Source organism: Dermacentor albipictus, chromosome 8 (genome assembly GCF_038994185.2).
Source record: "Dermacentor albipictus isolate Rhodes 1998 colony chromosome 8, USDA_Dalb.pri_finalv2, whole genome shotgun sequence".
NCBI lineage: Eukaryota > Metazoa > Arthropoda > Arachnida > Ixodida > Ixodidae > Dermacentor > Dermacentor albipictus.
This window is the reverse complement of record NC_091828.1, coordinates 105,299,989-105,325,994: the sequence shown is the minus strand read 5'-3', so window position 1 is coordinate 105,325,994 and position 26,006 is coordinate 105,299,989. Positions and strand designations below refer to the sequence as shown.

The 26,006-nt window shown below is 46.8% G+C and overlaps 2 protein-coding genes across 2 annotated transcripts in view; both read left to right on the top strand.

Moving 5' to 3' along the window:
- The window catches only part of LOC139048938 (protein NLRC3-like), a 462,676-nt gene that overhangs the window by 22,011 nt on the left and 414,659 nt on the right, over positions 1-26,006 (top strand). The gene's annotated exons all lie outside the window — the stretch shown is intronic.
- LOC139048930 (uncharacterized) overlaps positions 6,738-26,006 on the top strand; it is a 76,573-nt gene continuing 57,304 nt past the window's right edge. Inside the window, exon 1 of the mRNA XM_070523910.1 lies at positions 6,738-7,117. The gene's annotated coding sequence lies outside the window, so the exon portion shown is untranslated. The remainder of the gene's footprint in view (positions 7,118-26,006) is intronic.

Below are 26,006 nucleotides of genomic sequence, written 5' to 3'. Positions count from 1 at the left end.
GCGGGGCGCGTAGTCGCTGCCCTGTAGCCCATTGTCTTACACCCCTTCGCGGGTCGACGGGAACGCTGTCGCGTTCCACTCTTGAAGGCGAAGCAGAGTAACGCATGAGTTGTTTCTTCGTCTAGCCGAACCAAATATAGCCAAGCAACAGCAGTTCACCAGGCTAAACAGTGGTTCAACAGCTAAAATAAAGGCTAGTATATGCTTCGTATCCTGGGCTTAACCTTAGCTAAGCCACAGCCATTGTTTTTTTCAGAAGCGCTCTCTCGTGTTGCCGCTTTGCCTACGTAGCTTCCTCTTCATTGCAACAGAAAGTTGTCCGCGAGCATAGAAGCACTGAGAGAGCCCGGATTGGGTAAACACCGTCTAGAGTGCTAGCCGCCCTTGCATCGTGCCCCACTCACAAGTTTTTGCGACAAGCTGGGTGGGCTGCTTGCGCACTATTTGGCGTTAGCTACTCGATTAACAAATAACAATTCTATGCACACGAACGTTATGAAATCGTCGAAAATGAGATGAAAATCAGCAAGAAAGTTTCTGACAACGCTCTCAAAAATTATTATTACGGAGGTCCCACCCTGCCATTAACATAAATGAGGAGGTCTTCAGCGACGGGATGGAAACCGGCAGAGGACGTTACGAGCGTTGGACCGGTAACAGTTCATAAGTCAGCTCAACGTTGGCTCGAGCCTGTTTGATAAAGCAACCGCGATGCCTCACAGTTTGCCGCTTCCAACTTGCTCCATTGCCCACTGTTAGGATCCGCCTGCAGCTATTTCAGCCCGCTGCACGTGTTCCGATCCAACCGGGACGGTCGCGCAGTTCAGAAAACTGCGGATAAGTGGCAGCCACGTGGCGAGGGGTCAGCTCAGGGGAGTTCTCGATGGGAGGTAATCGGCGGAACCTCCCCATGCGCTTTTCGTGACACCAGACAATGTGCTACCTGGACGCGCCACCCGGGACGGCTCCGAGTTCGGCAAAGCAGGCTTTGTGCGCAACACGACAGCGCCCCCCTGTTGTGCTATGAGTGGGAGAGTTGCCGCGGGAACGCCGACGAAGGCTCCTTCCCACGCGCAGACCAAGACGCAAGACAATGTGCTACCCGAAAGCGCTACCCGGAATGGCTCAGAGTTCTACGAAGCCCCTCTGGCATCGGCTCCGGACCATTGCACCTTTGTGTGTGTGTGTGTGTGTGTGTGTGTGTGTGTGTGTTGTGTGTTGTGTGTGTGTGTGTGTGCGTGTGTATGTGTGTGTGTGTGCGTGTGTGTGAGCCCTCCTCCTCCTCCAAGTCGAGAGCCCGCCTCCTCCAAAAGGGCGGGTCATGTACAATGACGTCGAACTATGACGTCGAGCGGACTGCTTATAAACAGGGATTGTCGGCTGCTAGAGTGTGCTCGTTGTCGTGCTCGAAATGGACTCGTGAGCTGTGCGCTCGTTTGCTGTATGCTTCGTCTTGCGGGCTCCATTTCAGAGTCACGCTAGACTGTCGATGTATCTCATGTTCAACTGTAAATAACATGTAAATAAATCCTGCTCTCCTAAGTCCCGACGAAGAGCCAAGCTCCTTCCTACAGCTACGACTGCCAAATCTTACATCTGAATGGCAGCGGTGAGATCGGCCTACAGCTCGCAGATCGTCCGACAAATCTAACAAATGGTGGCAGCGGTGAGATCGTCCGACGAATCTTACACCACTATCAGAGCCAAATCTTTCTCGAAGGACAAAGCCCTGCGACAGGGAATGCATGGACTACGTTTCTTTTCGTAAGTTGTCCTTCCGTCATTATGTGGTTCTCGTTGTATCCTAGCTTCGCATCAGGTTATGGTGACAGTCAGAAAGCATTTTAAAAGTCACCTAATTTTACACTTTGAATGCGTCTGAATGAAGCGAACTCACGAGACACTTAAGAGCGGACCGCGCGAAGCTTCTGGGGAAATATCTGATACCACACCTCGCAAGTAGGCAAGGAAATGCTGCGGAAACCCGTGAACAGTTGACATTTTAATCGAAGGGGGAAAAGCCGCATTTTATGAATTGCAGCAACTGCAGTGGGACACAAAAACCACAAAACTCTACATTGCTATTATCATAAAGAAACCTGCAACGTTGAAGGAAAAATTGCTCTCGTGCGAAGATGGAACCCAGGACTAACGGCTTTAAATCGGTCGCTTAGCAACCAGCAAACCAGCATATGAGCAAACCAGGAGCCTTGCAGAGTGCAAGGGGAGGCAGTGTTGATCACCAACCCGAAGCATCAAGACACTGAATACGGCAAATCAGTTCTGCCAAGGCGCGCTAGGGATATCAAGTTGTGAAAAGAGAACAAAACTCCAAATCAAATATTCTGGTTTCCTATTCAGCTTCGTATTACAGTAAAAGCGGATGACAATTTTTCTCATTCTCCGAATATTGCACCACCCGCCTATTGTTCGTAATATGCATGGCTTGTGGACAAGTATGGCTACCTGTCACATGAGTCTAATCACGTCTTCAGTTTCCAATAAAATAATAAGAAAATAATTGTTTCTAGAAAACTAGCCAAGAAACCTTTTTGAAACAGTTTGCGTTAAATTTTTAGAATACATGCCAAGAAACGTAATCATAAGCGCAAATATTGGTGTATTGGCAGTATGGATCAGGAGTGTTTTAGTCCGTATTACTGGAACCTTTACGTAGTGGAGGTTATCGATGACCAACTCCAGTTTTACAGAAACAAAACACCATATTGCGACGAAAATTTAAAAGCCAAGAGCAAAGGAACGTTTGAATCATATACAATTCTTTCAATTGCGTAAATGAAGCTTTGGAAAACGTTAGCCGTAAACACTTCGCTTATACATTCACTTGAGCTCCTGGGTCTAAAGAAACAATGTGGAGAATATTAACCTATTTGCTAAATAGTCAAATACCTTCGAGCGAAAAAATTCGAAAGTTAGAGACAGCTGGCATTTCAGTGAAGACAAGAGCAAGAGCAGATGCTTCCAATGAGCACTTTGTTAATAAGGTCTCTGAAACCACATCTGCCACAAACCTTGGATTCATATAAACGAATGATATTTGTTTTCTCTGTATATATACGGCGTATAAAAGTAGTATAATTAGAGTTATTTACAATAAAAAGAATAGCAACGACAGAGATATTGATGGCATACGAGGTCACACCATCACGGAAAAGTCCGTCGGCCCGAAACCTATTTGACGTGGTGCGACTTTTGAGTTGATAGTCGTTTCAGTTTCACTTTCAGTTCTTGTCCATTTCCTCGTAAGTACATCTCTGTGTCACCACGCCTACATTTTTCTGTAACATTGGACCGTTCTGGTTAAAAAAAGGTAATAAAAACGGCATGGGACTCTATCGGCCAAGCTCCATACTACCTGGTTTTCTTTTTTCAAGTATAGGTAAAGAAATGTCATTATTGAATGAGTTCAGCATATATATAATTTCCAGTATAATAAGTTTCCAGTAGAAAAAAGTTCCAGTATAAAATTGGAATTTTATTTAATTTTATTAGTATTAAAATAAATACATTTCTTTTCAGCGCCCATCGCTACAGGGGGCGTTGACGCCGCTATCACTCGCAATGCAATTCACCTCTTGAAATATGCAGGAAGGCGCGCTGGTAAAGTTGACCTGTCGAAATACTCCCCCCTCATACATTGCGGTTTTTTTGCTTGCCGAAGTTTGTCTGAATTTGGTGACGCGGGTAGCTTTATCGCTTCTTCACCTGTTCAGTGGAAAGTATTGATATACGACCGCCAGATAATTGTGTAGTTGTTTTCGTGTGACTGCACAGCGCGACGCGCTTGGCATCCGACGATAGGATCAGCACTCTACACCTAAAGCTTTCGTCTAGATGCAGAGAAAATATGTTCTGTGCAGGGGGGCGATTTCGACAACCTTATGGCTGGCCTTTTCCTGCATCGCTTTGCGTGCTGAAAGCTCGGAACGCCCATCATGTCGAATGGCGGGGTATTTGAATATATAGCTCTAAAGGCAGGCCAACAAATCAAATTTCGCGCCTTCGAAAAAAAAAATGGCGTCACTTCTGTTTTTAATGAATATGGCACCGCATTATTTTTTTCTTCCGCCGGAAGTGTTCCCTCCACGTACAGATGGCGCTAAGCTTCATGAACCGCCGATGAACCACCATGTTTTGAACGTATGATCTCCTATGGAAGCGTCGCTACTAGGTATATATTTACCTTGTCTGCGTCAAATCGGCACCGACATGAGAAAGGGTGCGGCAAAATCGTGAACCAGCCCTGCACATTTCCTGCAACTTTCGGAACGAATGGCTTGGTTCAGGGGGCATTATTGCTCCACCGCTGAAACGAATTCCAGTGTCAAACACCTTTTGATAAACTGATTCATGTGGAGCAGGCTCATCAAACGTCCCTATTTTTTCGGAGGTTGGCTCTTTGTGCCTGCTTTCGCCCTGTCTCCAAAACTCAAAAAGGAAACGTTTGCTTCTTGAAAATAATTCGAACAGAACGCTTGGCCACCTTTATCGATTATCTGGGTGTCCTTCTTGTATCTGGGACCTAAATCTGCCATCACCGCAGTATTTTAGGCTCGCCATATCTCTCTTCGATGCCATGATCACACATGTTATTGCATTGCAGCTCAATGGCTACATTTTTCCTTGCTCTCATTCCTCGTGTAATTGCAATATAGACAATATAAACATAGCGTATAACTCGTGGTCTCGTATCTGCAATACTTATCTGGCGGAATTGTGCGTCGAACATTGACTGACGCATAGCTGTCACGGCAGTTGCCACTGGCTGCCCGTATCGTTTTCGTCAGATCAAGAGAGAGAGAGAGAGAAAGCAAAGGAAAGACAGGGAGGTTAGCCAGAGATTATCTCCGGTTGGCTACCCTGTACTGGGGGAGGGGAAAGGGGATGCGATAGGTTAGAGGGAGAAGGATTAAAAAAAAAGAAACTACACACACAGGCACGTACACACAAACTGTTTCTGTGGGCACTGTCACGCAGCCCGCAAAGGCGTTCCTACTGTGATGCAGTGCACCGTACAATCCTAAGTCACACAGTGAGTCAGATCAAAATAATACGCACGAAACTGGGGGAGGGGTACAAAACCAGGGATGAGAGGGGGCATGCATGGAGGCAAAACAGCGCAACAATTTTTCTCCCTAAAAGTCGGGAACATGGCCCGCCCATTTGCATAAGCCAACAATTGGGGGATCATTAGTAGGTGCACATGTCTCATACGCGTGATTATGACTTCCGGTGTTTTGGCGGGCTTGTTCATATCGCCTTGTCTGCCTTTATTAGCCTATATTTTTCGAGAACTCTACACTTCTCTAAACGCACGAAGAAAAAAAAATGAGCAACCTAAATTACATTCTGCGGGTTTCAGGTGCCAAAACCACGACGCGATTATTGGCACGCCATAGTAGTGTACTCCGCATTAATTTCCCGGACCTGGGATTCTTGAACGTGCAGCCAATGCATCCTAGATACAGCGATTTTATCCTGCTCCTTCGGACGTAACAAGAACATTCCGAGAACTTTTGTCACTGCTGCTAGTTGCATTGATTACGACTGTTCAGAATTTCATGGTCTAATCGAAACGCGTCAAGATATTGTCACATGGTAGTGACGGCGAAAAAAGAAGCAGTATGGTGGAATACAAAACTAGCTTTTATTGGGCGAACCTGTGCACACAAAACAGGCTACACTTATAGCACAACGAAAGCGGCGAACACAGTCGGCGATCGTCGAAGATCTGATCAGCGGGTCAAGCGCGTCGGCTTTTATACAGCAATCATCGAATGTTCCAGATTAAACGTTGGGACCCGCATGCCTTCTAAAATGTTCTACACCATTCGTGTCAAGCGATGAAATCAGATAACACAACGTTCGGCGACAACAGACAGCGGGTAGAAGCATCGATAACTTTCCAGAACCTTCGGATACATGCAGGCGCGTCCCGCGCTGTGCGGTAACATTTGTTCGGCGGCAAAACTTGTCGCCCGATAAAGACAAGTACACGTGTCAATATCTCAAGAACCTCCGCGACACCGGCTTGCCACAAGAAAATTCTTATATTACGTTTTTTTCCGCCTCTCGACGCCTGCGTCCGTGGCGTATAATGATTACAATGCGGCTTCTGTCCTAGAGGCCCCCTCGCCCAATGCTGTCGTCGTATAATTTTATTTATCTTTCTTTTATGAGTTATAGAAACGCAATATTTGATGGAAATGATTAGCTTCGGAAGCCACAAAGCCGTTGAAAACATTAAGGATGAAGTTTACGGAAATCCATGTACTAACTATTCCGGCGTACCATTCTGGACATTCCGGTCAAACTCCGCCATATTGTCAAATTCTACGACTGCTTTTTCGAGAACCAAGCAGAGACAAACCATAGCAGCCCTCTGGGCCAATCACAGCTAACCAGGGCGAAATTTAACAATGAGGCAGGTATCAACAATGTGAAGAACTTCTGGCTGAACTACCCAGTTTCTATAATACCTAACTAGCGACAGAGTTCGTTCTAGTAAATTTAAATAATGGTTTTCCCGCCTAAATTCCTAGAGTTCAATTTAACTGTTCTTGTGATTATTGTACGAAACTCATGCCACTACAGGGCGTACCCTTCCGTACAATTTTAGGAAAGTTCGCCCCGGTCAGACTGAGCGCCCTCTAGAATATGTTCAGGCCTGCTCAACCCTCCTGCCATGGCCTATGACGTCACGCAGTTTTGACCAACGCCTCCCTTCGGGCGGACGTGTCGCCAGGTATGGCCACGCCGTTCGAGAGACGCCGATTGCTAAGCCTCACGAGCCCCTGCGGCGGCGTGCTGGCATTTCTATTGGCGACCGGGGAGGACGTGTTTTCTTTTTCTGCATCTGTGAACTGCTTCGTCACGATGTGAAGTGTTTTATGCTTCGAATGTTTGCGTTAGTGCACGCCTACAAACTCTAACAGTGGCGCGCTGACGCATTCCACACTGTCCCGGGAAATACGACAAGGGATCGAAGTTTCGGGGTTTTTTTTTTTCGTTCCCGAAAGATGGACCAAAGAGTGACGCGGGTGCCTGCAATTCGTCGAGCTGACATCGATATCCGCGTACTCTCCGTCATACGAAGGTACGTGTGCGTCTTCGCTGCTTGCATTTAGATTGCTTTAGAAAACACCGCGTCCACCATGTGCTCGGTTCTTGCAACGAAACAATGATTTCGTATATACTTTTGATTTACTATATGGTAAGCCCTTGATATCGCGTCGTGAATTTATTTCTGCTTTGAATCCTTCTTTCTGATTGTGCGGCTTTGCAGTCGCTCCTTGGTTCTCGCGTGGTGAGGGTGCTATCGCTGTAAGAACGCGCACCTGTCTTGAGTGCTGTCGTTCTTTTTGTAGATCCACTTGGACACATCGTCAGTTGACGCGCACGCTCGAAGTAATTGGTACAGCGTGCTCGCATGTATTTGCTGACCAGTTCTTCGTCGAGGAAGTTCGATGACGCAAGTACAAAGACGTATCGGGTAGTTAGCTGGCACTCGTTCGCTCCGATTGCTGCCGGCGCCGCCGGCGATTTCCTTGTTCTTCCTTTGTTTCGGGGACCAAGTTCGCCCATTAAACACGTAAGCGCTCGTTCACCGAGTTCGTCTCCTTGCGCCGAGCGATAACGTTTAACAATTGTGGGCCGGTAAAAAGTGCTCACCGGAGAAAAATAAAGTACTCGTGTGAATACATACCGTTATCACTAAGGTCGGCTGAAAAAAGAAACGTCCGTTCGTCGAATGATTACAAGCGCTATAAAGTTTGTAAACAGGGATAAGATGCCTCAGAAAGGCTGGCCAACGTTTCGATAGGAGGACCTATCTTCGTCAAAAAGTTAGGTCCTCCTTTCGAAACGTTGGCCAACCTTTCTGAGGCATCTTATCCCTGTTTACAAACTTTATACCACAGTGTGCTATTCCATCCGTCAGCCCCTTTCTTGTTTTGAAGCGCTACAAAAAGCAGAGCGTTGTTCTGTTTCTCGCCAAGTATGGACAGCTGGGCTAGTTGGTTGTGATTAGCATTATGAAACATCGTTCCAGCGCACAACTGAACACGGACAAGAAGAGAAAGGCAACACGAACGCCGGCGTTCGTGTTGCTGGTGCCGATGGTGTCACCAGCTTTTCCAGTGGTGGATCTCACCCCCAATATTTTCGATGCCAGTGAAATTGCCCCCTTCCCAGTGAATGCCGTTGGCGCGCCTTAGTTCAGCGAGTTGACGCTACCCAGACCTCACGAATAATTTACATACGCCTGCTTGCTAAGGCGGGCGTCTGAGCGCGCACCGCTGCCGTTCTCCATGAGAAGTGCTCCAAGTTCCGACCGTGGATCTGTCAGCTGTCGGAACCTTCAATTACGCGTCTGTCAGTCTACCTCTGACTTCCGTTGTGAGGTGCCACCTAGATGGCACTCTCCTCCCCGACCGTAAAGCAGGCACGAACGCTTGCCAACTGGGGAGAGTAAAAAGAGAAGATGGGTGAGGGTGGCGAACGGTCAAATCGGCCTTATCTGGCCGGCATTGAAAACAGACAATTCGCAGTTTCACCCTAAATAAGAATCACCGATTGCGATAGAAAATTAGTCGAAAGCTGTAAGAAGTTAGCATAGTAGTTTTATAGGCCTTATGAACTTCTGAACATTCGCTTCCTAACTAAACTACCAATGAAAGGATATGTAGGTGTGACTCAACGAGGACATAGAAAGAAACGGACACACAGAGACAGCGCGGTATTTGCGTGTCTATATCTTCCTACGTACTTGTTCAGTCCCAGTTACCCATTCTGTCATGGATTCAAACCAACTAGCCCGTCAACGTGTTTGAACTAAGTAAACCAGTACGGCGTCACGCGCGTACAGGTAAAGATAAACACACGTCGCTCGATGACAGCGGAAAGGGTCTCTGAAAATTCTGGAGATAGGAATCGCGGCAGCAGCCGCAAGCCAATTCACCAACGTGCATAGGTAGCTTTACCGCATACGAAACGTCAAAAGCACAGCGCATAGAAAGCTACCGCCACTACGCGCACTCTGCAAACATCGCAGGTCGCTCTCGTACAGGTATAAACATATTTCCTATCGCAAACTGTGCTTCGCTTTTCCGGCGGAACTGCGAATTTTCTAAACATCCTGATGGACGCCGTAAACAGGCGCAGCCATTAGCGCGGCGGCAAAGCAGAATCTGAAAGGGTGCAAACGAGCTCGCTGACGCTACATTGATCACGACGGTGCGACGTTTGTAATGGTGGTGCTTGTGTAACCTCGGCAATGGCTTCGTTGTATACATCCACTTTCACGCGGTGGAATGGAGGTGAACTTTCTTCATGCCTATTCTTGACTTAATTCGTATTTTAATAATATCGTCTTCCACGCGCAATTACGATGTGCCCCATCATAGTTCCCGCGGCCGTCCTGCAAAGTAGGAGACGCTCGTTGCATTCGTACGCAGACTCCGCAGCCACGCCTCCTCGTTCTTGCGTCGTCAACCACGAACGTTTGTCGAGGTACTTCGGCTCTTGGCTCACATGACGCGAATCGTGCACTGGGACGAGAGGGCAAGAAAATTTATTTTAATCCTCCGTGCGAGACTTACCTCGCGAGCTCCGGCAGTCATCTTGTTATGGCTGGAGCGTAATTGTAATTATGCACTGCGGTACTCTCATTTGCCTGAAGAAAAACGCAGCGTCCGGCGTGCTGGCATTTTTCTCTGTTCACTTTCGACAGCTATCGTCCGACGCGGCGGCATCTTGGCTTTCTAAATTCCCGCACACTGCGATAGATACCGTGCTAGGACTTCGTCGAGGGCAGCGAAGAAGTAAAAAAAAAAAATCTCAGACGCCGTTCCCCGCTTTCGCCACGAGATGTTCTTTCTCTCGTTGGCCCCTTCAACAAACAAAAAAAATCCCAGAGACAAATCTGACATTTTCAGGGGGGCAATTCTACCTCTGTGGGTACTTTTTGTTGAGGATTGTTGCCGCTCTTACCCCTCAAAAATTGGCTTCGCCTAGATGCTGATGAGGGCAGTGCGCTGTGTTTCGTCGACTATTTGTTTTCCCATCGCTTAGACACAATTTTCTGCAAGCAGTGCTCGATCATACGAGCCAAACAATAATAACAAAAGGTGCAGAAAATTCTGTAATGCCCTGTGGTTCTCAGAACAGGTGGAAATACTTAGTATAAAGAGAATTGTTATAAATCGCATCTATCCCTAAATTAACTTTTTCTACCATACTACTATTGTAGCGGATTATCAAGCATCAATATACAGCCATGCTGCTTCGTTTGACCAAACGTATTTCCAAAATCACGTCTTGGAGCCCTGAATGAAGCAGCTGGTTTATTCGAGCAAGCTGGTGGCACGCGTTCGTGCTGAAATGTCGTGCAATGAGGAGATCTGACATACGTGCATTCGTGGTGCGTAGAGGCGGGATTGTAAGAATAACGAGGTGCACAATCACAAACACCGTTCTTTGTTGTCCTCGTTCTAGATACTTCCTTGTTTGCACCCGTGCATTTGCATACATCGAGTCCCCACTACGTCGAGCAATCATTGAGTGTATCATTCATTGTTCATATACAGGAACATTAGGCCAATCCATAATTGGTACTGAGGAATGGATGAGAACAATAAATGAACGGTGAAAAGTAAACCATATTAAAACGCATATTATACTTCATGCGTGTGATCTGGTAAGCCAAGACATTCTTACTTTTCTATTGAGGGATCATTTTTATGCAACTTTCGCGGTTTCGTGCACTCAGTTCATTTCATGCATTGACCAAACAGCAGCGGGCAATGTCGATGGAGCCACCTTTAAATACATCGGCTCACCCACGCCACATTACGCAGCCGTCAAAGTGAATATAGCTACTTGCGATGTTTTCGAACAAATATTTTATGAACATAGCAAGCTTTTATGACAGAATACAACACTTTTGATAAGCTTCCTTAGCAGCGTAAGCCTTTTAATTTGCTGTTAGCATCAGCGAAAGGACTTAAGTGCGCTCTTAGCATTGGCCACATATTTTCAGTAAGCGAATAGCTCACTAATGCGGCTGTCCCGGCTTGGCACTCTTTCGGTCTTTTCCCGCCGGGCTTAGAGACACTAAGAAAGCCCGGGTTGTGTCAGCGCCTCCTAGAAGGTTCAACGCTCTTACGGTGTTCCCAACTCGCAGGCCGCAAGAATGAGCGTGACGGGCTGTCTGTGCACTTACCTGTCGGGAGGCTGAGGTGATCTTAGCTACCCGATGAAAAAATAATGTTTGTGTGCCGATAACCCATATGGGATATTCTGAAATGACAGAAAGATCTGCAGGGAGATGATGAATACCACTGTTGCAAAAAAAAAAATGAGCAGGCCCCCAGCAAAGAAATGCAAACCGTCTGGGATATTAGAAATTACACTATAAAAAAATAATTCAGGAGTTCCTCAGCGAAGGCGTGGAATCCGGCATAGAAAATCATAAGCGTTCGGCCGAGGAGCAATACGCAGTTCATATGCCAGCCCTACCTTGGCTCGAGCCTGTGCATTGTAGTGGCTGACAAAGCAATGATAATGCTCCACAGCCTGCCATTCCCAACTTGCTCCAATGGAGCCAACATGACCAGCGTCAAATCCTTATCGAATAATACAGCTCAAGAACAAAAATGTATAGTCTACTCCTTCTTTTTCGTAAATCATCCCGCTCTATTTATGTGGTTTTCATTGTAACAAACCAATGCATCGGCTCATGGCGAAACTCAGAACAGATTGTAAATGACAATTTTACCGGTCGAGTGCGTCTGAATGAAGCGAACTCTGGATACACTTAGATTGTGAAGCTTTTCGATATCAAACGCCGCCAAATGGCAAGTCCGTCCTGCGGAAACCCACACAGAGCTGGATGTTTCATCAAAGGGAAAAAATTGGCACTGCAGGGACTGTAGCACGAAACTACTTAAAAACATTGAAACCTCCACGAGACTTCCTCCGAAAAAAACCTAAAGGTTGAAAGAAATTTGCCCGGGTTTCGAGAACGTAACCGCGCCCAACACCCACCGTGGTTGTTCAGTGGCTATGGTGTTGGACTGCTGGGTACGAGGTCGCGGGATCGAATCCCGGCCACGGCGGCCGCATTTCGATGGGGGCGAAATGCGAAAACACCCGTGTACTTAGATTTAGGTGCACGTTAAAGAACCCCAGGTGGTCGAAATTTTCTTAGTCCTCCATTACGGCGTGCCTCATAATTAGGAAGTGGTTTTGGCACGTAAAACCCCATAATCTAATTTTTTTTAACCGCGCCCAACGCCTTTCCACGTTGGTCGCTCTAACACCTCAGCAAAGCAGTAGTCTTGCAGATTGCGAGGGGACGCTGAATTAATGGGCAACCCGAAGCTTCAAGACACAGAGGACAACTCGATTCCGCAAAAGCACGCAAAGTGAAAGTTTCAGAAAAAGGAACAATACTGCCGAGAAAACTGTTTGGTTTTCTCTTTAGGTTCGTGTTAAAGTAAAGGCGGCTGTAAATTTTAGTATTTCTCCAAATACTGCCGCACGCGCTGAAAGTCCGTAACATAGGTGACTTGGTGAAAAGTACGGGTGTCTACTACTTGATTCTAGTCCGTCGCGAGTTTCCAGTACAAAGTTTAAGCAAGTGAAGCTTTCTAGAAAACAACGGAAGAAAATATTTTGAGATGGAATTTTTGATAAGTTTCGTTCATTTACGCGAAGAATGATAATCCTAAGGACAAATATAGGTTTAGTAGCAGCAGAGAGAGAGAGAGATGCAAATGAGAGAAAGGCCGGGAGGTTAACCCGAGGTAAAACGTCCGGTTGGCTACCTTGCACTAGGGGAAGAAAAGGGGGAAGTAAAGAAGGAAAGATGAGCACTGACAAAAATAACATCATGAAAGAAATGTGAAAAGGGACGGAATGAGATCAGTATAGTCTGTCTAATAAGCCACTGCCACGTAAAAATGTCAACAAAGCTTTGACCGACTTTCGGTGCGACGACAGTTCATGTCGGCATTCCGAATAGCATTACAAATTACAAATAGTAGTAGCAGCAGGGATCTGGAGCCTTTCAGTGCATATTACTAGGACCATTCCGTAGTGATAGATATAAGTGACCGTCACCGGTTTTAGAAAAACAATGAAAAACACTTGAAATTGCATGCCGGAATGGCCAAAATTCTATATGGTCAGGCACGCAGGCTCCTACGGGCTGGACGGTTGAGTAATCGCTTCGTTTTTGTATTCGAGCATCAGGTATCACCTCACAAGGAACAAGTAACCCCCGGTGAGGCCATCCAGTTGCAGAAGGGAATCCTCGCGAGAATGGCAGACGACGCGGCGTTGGACGATGCAAGACATTTGCATGAAGGCGTCCATGTCTAGAATGCTCCTTACAGCTTCTGGAATCATGACGGCCGCCTCGGCTCCACTGACCGACGACAGCCGGGCAACCTGCTCCTGGAGTGCGCGGTGACGCTGGACACGTTCCAGCGTTTGGGACGAGGACCTGCAGCAAGGCTGCCAGAGTTCTTGAAATATGTTATATATATGTCGCACATATATCGGCATATATGTGCGACATCGATTTCGCTATAATGAAGAGTTCTGACTTTTTAACCCGTGACGGCTCGGCTTTTGCCAGCATGTTGCTGGTCTACATGGTGTACGTTTTTTTGGCACCCTTAGCATCAGCGTTGCCGATGGACGACGCAGAGAGAGTGCGACATCGAAAAACACAAATGTGCACCACCGAAGCTCATTGTGGATATGCAGCGATAAAATCCAGTTATACCTGCAAGGACACATTGTTAATGACGCTTAATAGTTTACATTATTGGTTAAGGCCGCGAGCCGTATCATTCGATGACGTTTAGGTGTCACCATGGTTTGACGCATTGCAAGTTACGCTAACGGCTTTCAAGAGCAAATTTCGGGCATTGGCGTATCCAGATCGGTCCATAGAGTTTCAATCTATACCCCCGTGGTTGCTTAATGGCTGTGGTGCTGGGCTGCTAGGCACAAGGTTTCAGGATCGAATCGTAGCCGCAGCTGTCACATTTAGATAGGGAAGAAATGTGGAAACACACGTGTACTTACATTTAGGTGGACGCTGAAAAAGTCCTAGAGATTCAAATTATACCTCAGTACCCCGCTACGGTGAGCCTCGGTATGAAATCGTTGTCTTGGCACGTTAACCCCAATAATTTATTTTAATGAAGCCTCAACCTGTGACTGCGCTATTGCCGAAATGAATCCAGGTTACTCAGATTAATCATTCGACGAAAAGTTGCAAAAACGCAAGCAAAAAGCAAAAAGCCCCCGCAGGGGCGTCTGCGTCAGCAGGCGTTTGGTGTGTTGCGACACCACGTACCCGAGTACACGAGGGTTGGACCCTCCCGCGTGTAGCCGTGCGCGGCTTAGCCGTGTCTGGGGAAAGCGGGATACTGGGGGTTGAGCTGATGCTGAGTGTTTGGACCTTTAAGGCCCCCCAGCAGAGGCAACACACCCCTTTGGCCTCTACTTCACATAGACGGCACCACCGGACTGACCCACCCGGGGGAAATCGGTAGCTGCCTTTTCCTGTCTGTCTCCCTCCAGCCTTCGTCTTTCTCTCACTTTCTACCTTTCCTGTCTTCTCCTGGCTTCTTCTTACTTCCAATTTTCCAGGCAGCAAGGGTTAACCTTGTGTGAATTGCCAACCTAGGTTATTTCATATTTGGGTATAGTGGTAACGTACAGCTTGCGTTTGCAGGCCCTGTTTTTCAGGCCCTGCAGCGTCCCCTTGTAGGACTCCACGGTGGGTAGCTGGCGTTACTGCCGAAATCTCACATATATTTGTGGATATAGCGCCTTTCCTCCACTCCCTGATCGCCCTAAGAAAAGAGGGCGCACCGATTAAGTTTTTCAATTTTTCGGACGCCAAGTCCACAACTTCCCATGTTTCCATGTAGTTCACTCGGAAAAACCCGGCAAACCAGTGCGCACTATTTCACCGTTCCTTGTATAAAAGACTTTGCCTGATGTTTTTGGAGCCGGTTATAAGGCGACCAGGATGGCAAGCGGTGATCTCCTCCTAGAGCTCCGCGATAAGAAACAATACGAGAAACTGCCTAAGCTTGTGTCATTTGGGGATAACCAACTAACAGTAACCCCGCACCGTACTATGAACACCACCCGCGGCGTTGTGTCGGGCGATGACTTGCTCGAGCTCACTGAGGCCGAACTCTTGGAGGGCTTCAGCGAACAGAATGTAATCAATGTGAAAAGAATTAAGATGAGGCGAGGTGGCAAAGAAATCCAAACCAAGCACTTGATAATCACCTTCGGATCAAGTGTCCGGCCCGAGTCGATCGAAGCAGGGTACGTCAAGCTCCGTGTTAGGCCATATGTGCCCAATCCGCTCAGATGTTTCAAATTCCAACGTTTCGGCCACAGTTCGCAGAGCTGCCGAGGCCGTCAAACCTGTGCGAAGTGCAGTGCCCACGAACATACCTCTGAAGCTTGTGAGAACACTCTCCATTGTGTAAACTGTGAAGGCGAGCACGCCGCATACTCGCGGTCGTGCCCATCCTGGAAAAAAGAAAAAGAAATTGTGATGATAAAAGTCAAGGAAAATATTAGTTTCAAGGAGACACACGCAGGCGGGTATGCTACCTGCCCAAAAACACATTTGCCGAAGTGGCGCGTCAGGGGGCAGCGCCACAACGGTCTCTGGCGGCTGTCCGACTCGCACCCAGTGAGGCGGCAGTAACGCCATCCGCCAAACCCGGCGGCTGCAGCTAGCGCTGCTGCGCCAACCGAGCAGACGGGGCCATCTACCTCCGGGCAGGTGCCCCCAAAGGCCTCGTCCAACGTGCCGAGGCCTTCACGCCAAACAAAGCGCTCGGAAGACCGCGTGTTCAGAGCCTCGCAAGAGGCGATGGACACAACCATCAGCAAGACGGTGCTACCAGTGCCTAAGGAGCGGCGAGGCGCTTTCGACCGCTCCAAAAGAGAGAAAACGCCCGTCACGGTGCCTGAAAAAGGCCCGTGAACTAACCTCAGTCTCTTAAACACACAGCACCCAACACATATAGCATCATGGATACACAAATACTACAATGGAATGTGAGAGGACTTCTCCATAACCTCGGCGACATTAGAGAAATAATACACAAACACAATCCGAAGCTGCTGTGTGTTCAAGAGACACATCTCAAACCTACCAATACAAATTTTCTTAGAAACTACACCATCTTCCGCAAAGACCGTGAGGAGGCTAATGCCTCCGGCGGTGTAGCAATAATAGCCGACAAGGCGGTAGCTTGCCGACCCGTCGCCCTTAACACGCCTCTTGAGGCAGTGTCAGTTCAGGCTATTCTTTTTAATAAAATAGTAACTGTGTGTTCCATATATATACCGCCGAACCAGCGACTCGAAAAAACAGGCTTTTATAAGCTCATTGACCAGCTCCCCGAGCCCTGTATACTCGTGGGAGATTTTAACGCTCATAACACAATGTGGGGAGACTCGTGATGCGACGGGAGAGGCCGAATCATTGAAAATTTCCTTTTAACCTCCGGTGCGTGCCTCTTTAACAAGAAAGAACCAACGTATTATAATCCACATCATAACTCGTACTCATCAATAGACCTGGCGATCGGCACCGCTTCCATCTTTCCTGATTCAGAATGGTATGTAATTAAACACCCATTTGGAAGTGATCATTTCCCAGTAACGCTGAACTTCGTAAACAAACATGACTTGCGTCCACACTTCCCTCGCTGGAAATTGGCCTCAGCTGACTGGGAACATTTTAGGGAATCCGCCCACATATGACGGGATTTTATAGATAATTTTACCATAGATCATGCTGTTTCATACTTCACCGCTTTTATCATTGACGCCGCTGAAAAGTGCATTCCTCAAACAAGAGGCACATCATCCAAAAGACGGGGCCCCTGGTGGAATGACGATTGCAGAGAGGCGTGGAAGAGACAAAATAAAGCTTGGAGCAAACTACGGGAAAGTACTACAGCAGAAACTCTAATAGAATTTAAACAGGTTAAATCGCAGGGAAGAAGGACGCGGCGATCGACTGGCAAACAGGGCAAGCTGGCAGAGTTTTCTATCTGGTATAAACTCGTATACTCAAGAATCAAAAGTATGGGATGGGCTGAGAAGGCTTAACGGGCAAGAAATTCATCCTTTACCCCTAGTAAACAGTGAAGCAAACCACTTGGAAGGCCAAGCAGACGCCCTTGGCGAACACTTCCAGCATGTTTCCAGTTCTAACCATTACTCCAAGGCGTTTCTAAAACACAAACAAGTAGCAGAACACAAGGCTATCGACCGCAAATGCAGACAGAACGAACCCTTCAACGCGCCTTTTAACATCGCCGAGTTGAGAGCCTCCCTGACTGCATGTCAGAGCTCCGCACCTGGAACGGACAGGATCATGTACGACATGATTAAACATTTCCACAGTTATGCTCAAATGACTCTGCTAGCACTTTTTAATGCAATATAGGCTGCGGGATACCTCCCTACCGCATGGAAAGAAGTGTTGGTCGTTCCGATTCTTAAACAGGGCAAAGACCCCACATTAGTAACAAGTTATCGCCCGATCGCCCTCACAAGTTCTATATGCAAACTTTTTGAACAAATGATAAACCGTCGACTTTTACACTTCCTTGAATTAAATAAATTTCTTGATCCGTATCAGTGTGTATTTAGAGTAGGACGATCTACAGCCGACCATCTAGTGCGCATGGAAGCAAAAATTTGCGATGCCTTCGTGCGTAAACAGTCCTTATTCGTGTTTCTCGACATGGAAAAGGCGTACGACACAACTTGGCGCTACGCTATCCTGCGTGACCTATCGACGCTTGGCATCCGCGGCAAAATGTTGAACATAATAGAAAGCTTCCTGCACAACCGTACATTCCGGGTGAAAATAGGTAATGCGTTGTCGCGTGCATTCATACAGGAAACTGGTGTACCCCAGGGAGGCCTACTGAGCTGCACGCTTTTCGTAGTTAAAATGAACACGCTTCGTAAAACATTACCCCCATCTATTTTTTATTCCGTCTACTTAGACGACACACAGGTAGGTTTGAAATCCTGTAACCAAACAGTCTGTGAGAGGCAGGTACAACAGTGCTTAAGCAAAGTCTCCAAGTGGGCAGACGAAAATGGTTTCAAAGTGAACCCCAACAAAACTTCTTGCGTTCTCTTCACCAGGAAAAAAGGGCTTGCTGCAGGTCCCACTGTTGAATTATATGGACAACGAATACCCGTAAACAAGGAAAACAAATTCCTAGGTGTTATACTTGACTCCAGGCTTACATTCATCCCACACATAAAATATCGTAAAGCAAAATTTCTTAAAACAACAAACTTACTTAAAATCCTATCCCACACAACATGGAGTAGCGACAGAAAGGGTTTATTGAATCTTTACAGGAGCCTAGTTCGATCACGACTGGACCACTCTGCCGCCCTGAGCGCGCTAAAAATGTTAGACCCCGTCCACCACCTGGGTATCTGCCTGGCCACTAGCACCTTAAGAACAAGCCCTGTCGAAAGCCTATACGTAGAGTCAGACGTGTGGTCACTCCATTTTCAGAGAACCTACATCAGCTTCACCTACTTTCTTAAAGTGCGCTCTAATAAGGAACACCCGTGCTTCACGACAGTAAACGACCTCACGTGTGAAACACTTTTCCGTAACAGACCCTCCATGAGACTTCCTTTGTCGTTGCGTGTAAGAGAACTTAGTGAAGAAATGGATGTCCCGATACTCGAACATCGCCTAATGGCTCCTGCTAACCTATTACCGCCCTGGGAGGTGCAGGTAACAGATTGTGGCAAATCTTTCGTAGAGGTCTCGAAGCACGCTCCTGAGCTTGAAATTGCTATGCATTTCCGAGAGCTTCAATCGAAGTACTCCTGCTACAAATTTCACACCGACGCGTCCAAATCCCATGCTGGCGTATCCTACGCTGCTGTTGGTCCCTCTCTTTCTGAATCTGACGTGTTGAACCCCCTAACACGTATCTTTACTGCAGAAGCCTATGCAGTACTGTCTGCAGTAAAGCATATAAAGACACTGAAACTTGACAGAGAAATAATATTCACCGACTCGTTAAGTCTTGTAAAAGCACTCATTTCTTTACAAAAGCATACAAATCTTCTCTTCAATGAACTGTACACACACTTATGTGACATCTACTTATCACATGGACATGTAGTAATAGGCTGGATTCCTGGCCATAGAGGAATCGAGGGAAATGTGCTTGCCGACAGGATCGCTAAATCAATAGCATCGCAAGGCAGTCGTTCTGCTGCTGTCCCTGCCACAGACATGAAGACTTTCCTAAGAAACAAACTCCGAAGCCACTGGCAATGATTGTGGGACGCAGAAACAAATAATAAGCTCCACCTAATTAAGCCGAAGTTAGGTTCCTGGCACTCAACTACGAGAATACGAAAAACAGATGTCCTATTTACTAGACTGAGAATAGGACACACATTTTGCAATCACAACTTTCTCTTGTCCGGTAACGAGCCTCCAACCTGTGGCAGATGTGGTAAGCGGCTGACCGTCCTCCATGTCTTCCTGGAGTGCCGGGAAGCCGAAAGAGACAGGAGGAAGCATTTCCCGTTTGCATACCGCCATTGTATTCCCCTGCATCCGGCTATGTTTCTTGGGGAAAAACCGCTTTTTAAGACCAACGCAGTCCTCGCTTTCTTAAAAGATGTACTACAGGTTACAAGCCCATTCATTTCGTAGCGCATCCACTTTTCAGAGGATATCGCTAGGATACATTCTCTGATTCTCTGTATAGCACATGCCTCTAGGCCCTTGGGTTTCAAGGGCCCCGGGGAGGCAGTAGTGCTCTAGACAATTTTATACATCTAGACAATCACATATTTAATATATTGCATCATTCTTTCTCAATGCATTTTAATGTTCATAGTACACGTCAATAGTCATTCCCATAATTTTCTTACTCGTACATTTTATGGAATTTGCATCAACTCTTTTAGGCCCCTTTACAGCCAGGGCACATTAAGATCACAGAAATCATCAGTCCACTGCGAACTCATTAACATTAGCGTGGCGCTCTTTGGCCACACCTGGCCCTTGCGCCAATAAACATCAAATATTCAGTTCAATTCAGTTATGCTGACATGTCGTACAAATAGTCACTGTAATATACATGTCTTCATGACACCTAAATGTAGCCTTCAAAACATTCTTTAATAAAAAACAAGACGGACAACACAAACACCGTTGTCCTTGTTCGACTTACGTGACTGTTCGCACACCTGCCTTTACTTACAACGAATCCCTGCCACGTTGCTCAATTATCGAGTGCACATTTAATTATAGTAGGTTAAACCATATAATATATAGTTTATGGGCGTGATCTAGTAAGCCCACATCTTGTCTTTGAGGCGCAGTTCTTATTCAACTTTGCATTTTGTACAATTTTCTTACGTAAGATGCACAGCTTCCTAGGCGCAGACGTCACGAGAGAGAGAGAGGGCTCTTTATTAGAAAAACAGAGAATTTTGCCGGCGCGTATATAACCGCTGGCATGCTACTCTGTATAGGGATGGGGAATGGGATTAAAAGATTCCAGATAAGAGTGGGAGAAAAAAAAGGATAAAAATAAATATGAAATGCCCGACTGGACCTTTTACTAATTTTTACAGGTGACATGGCGGGTAAATTTAGGCTCTTGTATAGGAAGGATGCAATTCTTAAAGCTTTCCTATTTGACCAATTTCTGTCAGGTATTTGAACAATAAATCCAAAACCCGTCGCTGTTTTGAAGGGCCGGGCATTGGACCTAAGATGGTCGGTAACGTTAACGGTTCGGGGCAAATCATGTCCATTTGGTGCTCAAAAATTGTCTCTCGTCGCGGTACGCGGGGCATTCTAGTAATATGTGCTCAATTGTCTCTAAGTTGCGACAGTTATCACAGTATGGGCTAGTGGTAAGCCCTATGCGGTACAGATAATTGTTCGTGTATGCCACGTTCAGTCGAAGACGATGGTACAATGCGCAGAGGTCGATGGCGCCAATGAATCATAGATTGGCTCCGGCACGCCATGTTACACATCCTTCAAAGTGAATATGTCTGTTCCAGTTGTTTTCGAATGAGTGTTTAATAACATGAAAAAGTTTTGAGAGCGACTGCAGACATAATGACAATTTTTCCTTCTCAGCACATGGTTTTTAATCCGATGTCTGCAACAGTGAAGAAATCTAAGTGCGCCGTTAGAATTACACCCATTGATCTTGTGAACGTAGCACTCGCTAATGCCGATGTGCCTGCTTGGTATCCTTTTGTTAACTACCATGAAGGTGCACATGAAATCGTGAAGAATTACATGAAAATCTGCAGCGAGATGACGGTCAACATTGAAGATATAATAACGGACAAGCTGCTCAACAAAAACATTGAAACCAGCTAGAGCATGACAGATTATAGAAACAATAAATCAGGTGGTCTTCAGCGATGGGATGGAAACCAGCAGAGAACGTTACGAGCGTTGCACCGACGAGCAATACGCAGTTCATATATGAGCCCAACGTTGGATCGAGCCTGCACATCGTAATAGTTCCCGGAGCAAGTACGATACCTCACAGTATGCCGTTTGGACGTTACTCCAGTAGCCACTTTCAGCGTGAAATCTCTCCCTAAAATTACAACGCTAGGAGAACGAATATATACACCATTTCTTTCGTAAACCATCCTTCGCCAATTATGTAGTTTTGATTGTAACATGGCGACGCATCAGACCATGACGAAAGTCAGAACTGATTGTAAACGGCAGTTTAAGCGGTCGAGTTCGTCTGAATGAAGCGAAATCAAGAAACACTTAGAAGGGGAAACCTTCTTATACCAAATGCAGCGAAATGGCAACTCAGTTCTGAGGAAACGCGCAAAAATGTGGAAGTTTCATCAAAGGTAAATAAAGTGACACTGCGTGGACTTTAGGTAAACGTACTAAAAAATATACAAACCCCCCGCGGCCTTTTTGGAAACAAGCCTTCAAAGCTGACGGGAAGTTTGCCTTGGTCAGAGTATCGAACCGTCGACCATCATCTTTCCGAGTTGATCGCTCTACCATCCAAACGAAGCAGGAGTCCCCGTCGTATGCGAGGGGAGACCGAATTGATGGTCAAAATGTAGCTTCGAGACAGCGATTACGACAACTTTATTCGCGGAAATCGTGTAAAGTGAAGGAATTTCCGTAAAAGAGAACAAAACTGAAAAGAAATCATTTTCGTTTCCTCTTCCGTTTCGTGTTACAGGAAAAGGAGATGACAATTTTACATTTCTCCAAATATTACAGCACACGTTGAAGGTCCGTGAGATGGGCGCCATGGGGAAAAGCATGGGTATCTACCACTTGAACCTAACCGCATTGGGAAGCACCAGTGCAAATAATATGGAGATAGAAGTGTCTAAAAAAACTACCAAATAAACCTTTTTAGAAACAGTCTTTGCCAAATGTCATGCACACATGCGACTAAACATCATCGTAAGGGCAAATATTGGTGTAATAACACTAGATCAGGAGTCTATCAGTCCATATTACTAGAACCTTTGGGTTGTGGGACTTATCAGTAACTGACACCGGTTTTAGAACAAAAAACATCACGTTAAGGTGCATGCATACATTGGATGAAATAAACATGACAGGCAGAATGGTTTCATTGGCGGAATGGTAGCGGTATTGCAGAGTTGCCAACTGCGACCACACCGTGAGACGCTGATGGCATCTCACGGGGTGGACAGCTCAGTAAGAGTGTGGCTCCCACAGACGCTGCAAAGCGGGCACCCTATGGTCGGTGCTCTCTGCAAGTGCCTTCGTGCCGGCTTAGTCAGAATAAAAAAAAATAAAGATGGGCATTCCATGTCCTCCAAGCGCAAGCTCGACATGCGTGGTGTCCTTTTGGAAGCACACCACGTTGGTCGCACAAGCTGCCACTTCACTCGCCGCCACCACTTATTGCGGAAATAAATGGAAGCACGACGGAACGGCTCATTAACAGCCGTGACGTCCTCCTACGAATGTTTACTTAAGTATTCCAGCATGAGGTGTCGCCTCACGAGGTACCAGAAATGCTCGTTCGGGCTGTCGAGTTGCAGACGGCAATCCACGCGAGAGTGGCAGACGACACGCCGCTTGACGACGCCGGCCATTAGCATGAAGGCGTCCATGTTTCGAAAGCTCCTGGCAGCGTCTCCAATCATGGCGGCTGTCTCTGCAGCACTGATCGGCGACAGCCGGGCAACCTTCTCCGGAAGTGCTTTTGAAGCTGGTCTCGTTTCAGCGCTTGCGCCGAGGACTTCCAGCTAGGTTGCCAAAGTTCGCATATCGATATATATATATATATATATATATATATATATATATATATATATATATATATATATATATATATATATATATATATTTATATATATATATATATATTGAAGCGTTACGCCTTCGTATGACGTGGGTTACACACAGTATTCGAGTCGACTTCTCCTCCTTTTTCTTCAATAAATGCTTTTCCTGCGTTTTAGATTTTCAGTTGCCGTGCTAGCAGGTTTCACTTAAGCCAGGGCGTGGCCGATGGGGCATGTTGCCATAAGTTACGAGCATAGATTACGATAGGATGTTAGTACATAGATATACGAAGCAAAGATAGTCGTTATATGGGCCGTGTAAACTTGCAAGCATTGGCTTACTAACTAAATTAAATATGAGATTATGTGTAAGCGCGACTGAACGAAGACGTAGAAAGAAACGCCCACACAGACAGCGCTGTCTTTGTATGTGTGTTTCTTTCTACGTCGTCGTTCCGTCGCACCTACACATTCTATCATGTATCGAAACCAACAAACACGCCTAGGTGTTTTAATTGAATTAACAAGCAAGGTGTCACGCGCGCGCATGTAAACATGAACACATATCACTCAACAAGCCCACAAACTCGCTGTCAAAATGCCAGAGTGAGGGATCGTGACACCAGCAGCGATCGAATAGACCTTCGTGCGTTTTCTCGCTTCAACGCGAACGAAACGTCGAAAGCACAGCGCATACGGAGCTACAGTCACTACGGGCACTCTGCAAACATCGCAAGTCGCTTTGAAGATGAGGAGCGCGCGAACGGGAGAGGGTGTTCTTTCCCGTCCAGAGGCCTGCGCAGGGAAGAGCTCTCCCCCCCCCCCCCTCCCATCCCATCCCATCCCTCACCTCAGCTGCTTCGTGTGCGAAAGGAGAGAGTGCGCTTCCGGCCCTCCTTCTTCTCTCGTACGCGCGAGAATCAGCTCCGATCGCCGGCTCACGCTTGCACGCTTCCGCGCACACTTAGACTTTGAGTCTAGACTATGAGTCCTGGCGACAGAAAGCCAGACGTGACGCCGCGCGTTGTTCGGTTCGTGGTGTCGGTTTCAATAGCGGTCGTCGCTGTAGTTGGCGCCGCGTACTGCTGCTCGTGCCCCTCACTTCCTGCTCGCCACATTGGAGATCTTTGGCCCTTTTTACTAGGTTTGAAGATTGTCACGTGACGCTTTCTCGCAAATGCTTTTTCCCCCCAAGCATTGCGGCCACTTTTTCGTCGCTGCTGCAGATGGAGCCGCAATTCTTCCGGACGGACCACGTGGTACACTGCTCTCGTTGGAATAAAGAAGCTTGCGCCTGACGTAATACAGTTGAGAAATTTTGACTGAATACTCATTGGGAATAACAGAGCATGTGCTTTTGAAAGCATGGCAAATGGGAAGCCACATAAAGCGGTGCTCGAGCTCGGAAACAAGCTGAGTACACGGGTGATATTGGAAGTGATCACTGTGTTCCCGCATTCTGAAGCTTCGCACCCATTTATTTCGTGCTGTTTTGAATGAGAAGTTCTGGTAGACGCCCTTGGCTCGTGCTTTGAGATTCTTTCCGATAATTACACACGAGAAACAGATTGCGGTTGCTGCCCCTAAATAACAGGAAGATCTCGAGAAAAGATAAGCCATTGATCGTTTGATACTTCCGTTGCTCTCTATGGAAGGTGAACGTAGTCATTTTCGTTTCCTTAGTAATTAGGGCATTTCTGCATTCGACTGAAAAATTTAAGAAACATCAACAAGGAAATGCGGCAATAATAAACGGTTTTACAAAGCTTAGACAGGCTCGTGGATGCTTTTCGGGCCTGCCCGCCTGCTGCCGTCATTGCCGCATGACGATACTTTCAATTCCTCGCCATCACATCGAGTTACCAGAGTGGAAAGTCGGCAGAAATTCCCTTTTTTTTCGAGTAAGGCTTCATGTATTTGGTAGTAATCGATAGTTTAGTGTAAAGGAGAGAGAGAGAGAGAGAGGGAAACTTTATTTTGGTTCCTTCAAGGATTTAGCGTCTCGAGGTCTCGGTCGTCTTGGGCGCCGGCGACTTGGAGCCTCTTCCAGCAAGGGTGGGCCCCTATTCCAGGGCTCCACTGAGCCTAGCTACCTCACTAGCGTGCTGCACTAAGGCCTTTGGGCCGTGAGCTCACAGCTGGTAAGCCGACTCTCCCATTGCTCCGCACTCGGGTTATTGTGTTGGTGGAATGATTTATTGTGTTTACATTCCCATGTGACATGGTATAGTGTGGGTGTGGCCCCGCACCATGGGCAGGTGTCTCTATATTGTGTTGGGTACATTTTGTTTAGGATGTATAAATTTGGGAAGGAGTTTGTCTGCAATCTGCGCCAACTCGTTGCTTCCTCCTGCGTTAGAGCTTTGTGCGGTGGGGGAAATTTGGCTCTCGTCCCTCTGTATAAGTTTAAGATTTCAGTGTATCCTCCCTCACAAGCGTGTGGGTGATAGTCCGGGGCGCGCGACGGCTCAGCTCGGAACGTGGTCTCTCGAGCAAGGCTGTCTGCCCTTTCGTTACCCTATATGCCTGCGTGGGCCGGAATCCAAATTAACTTGTGCGTAACGTTCCTCTCGGCGATGTTGGCT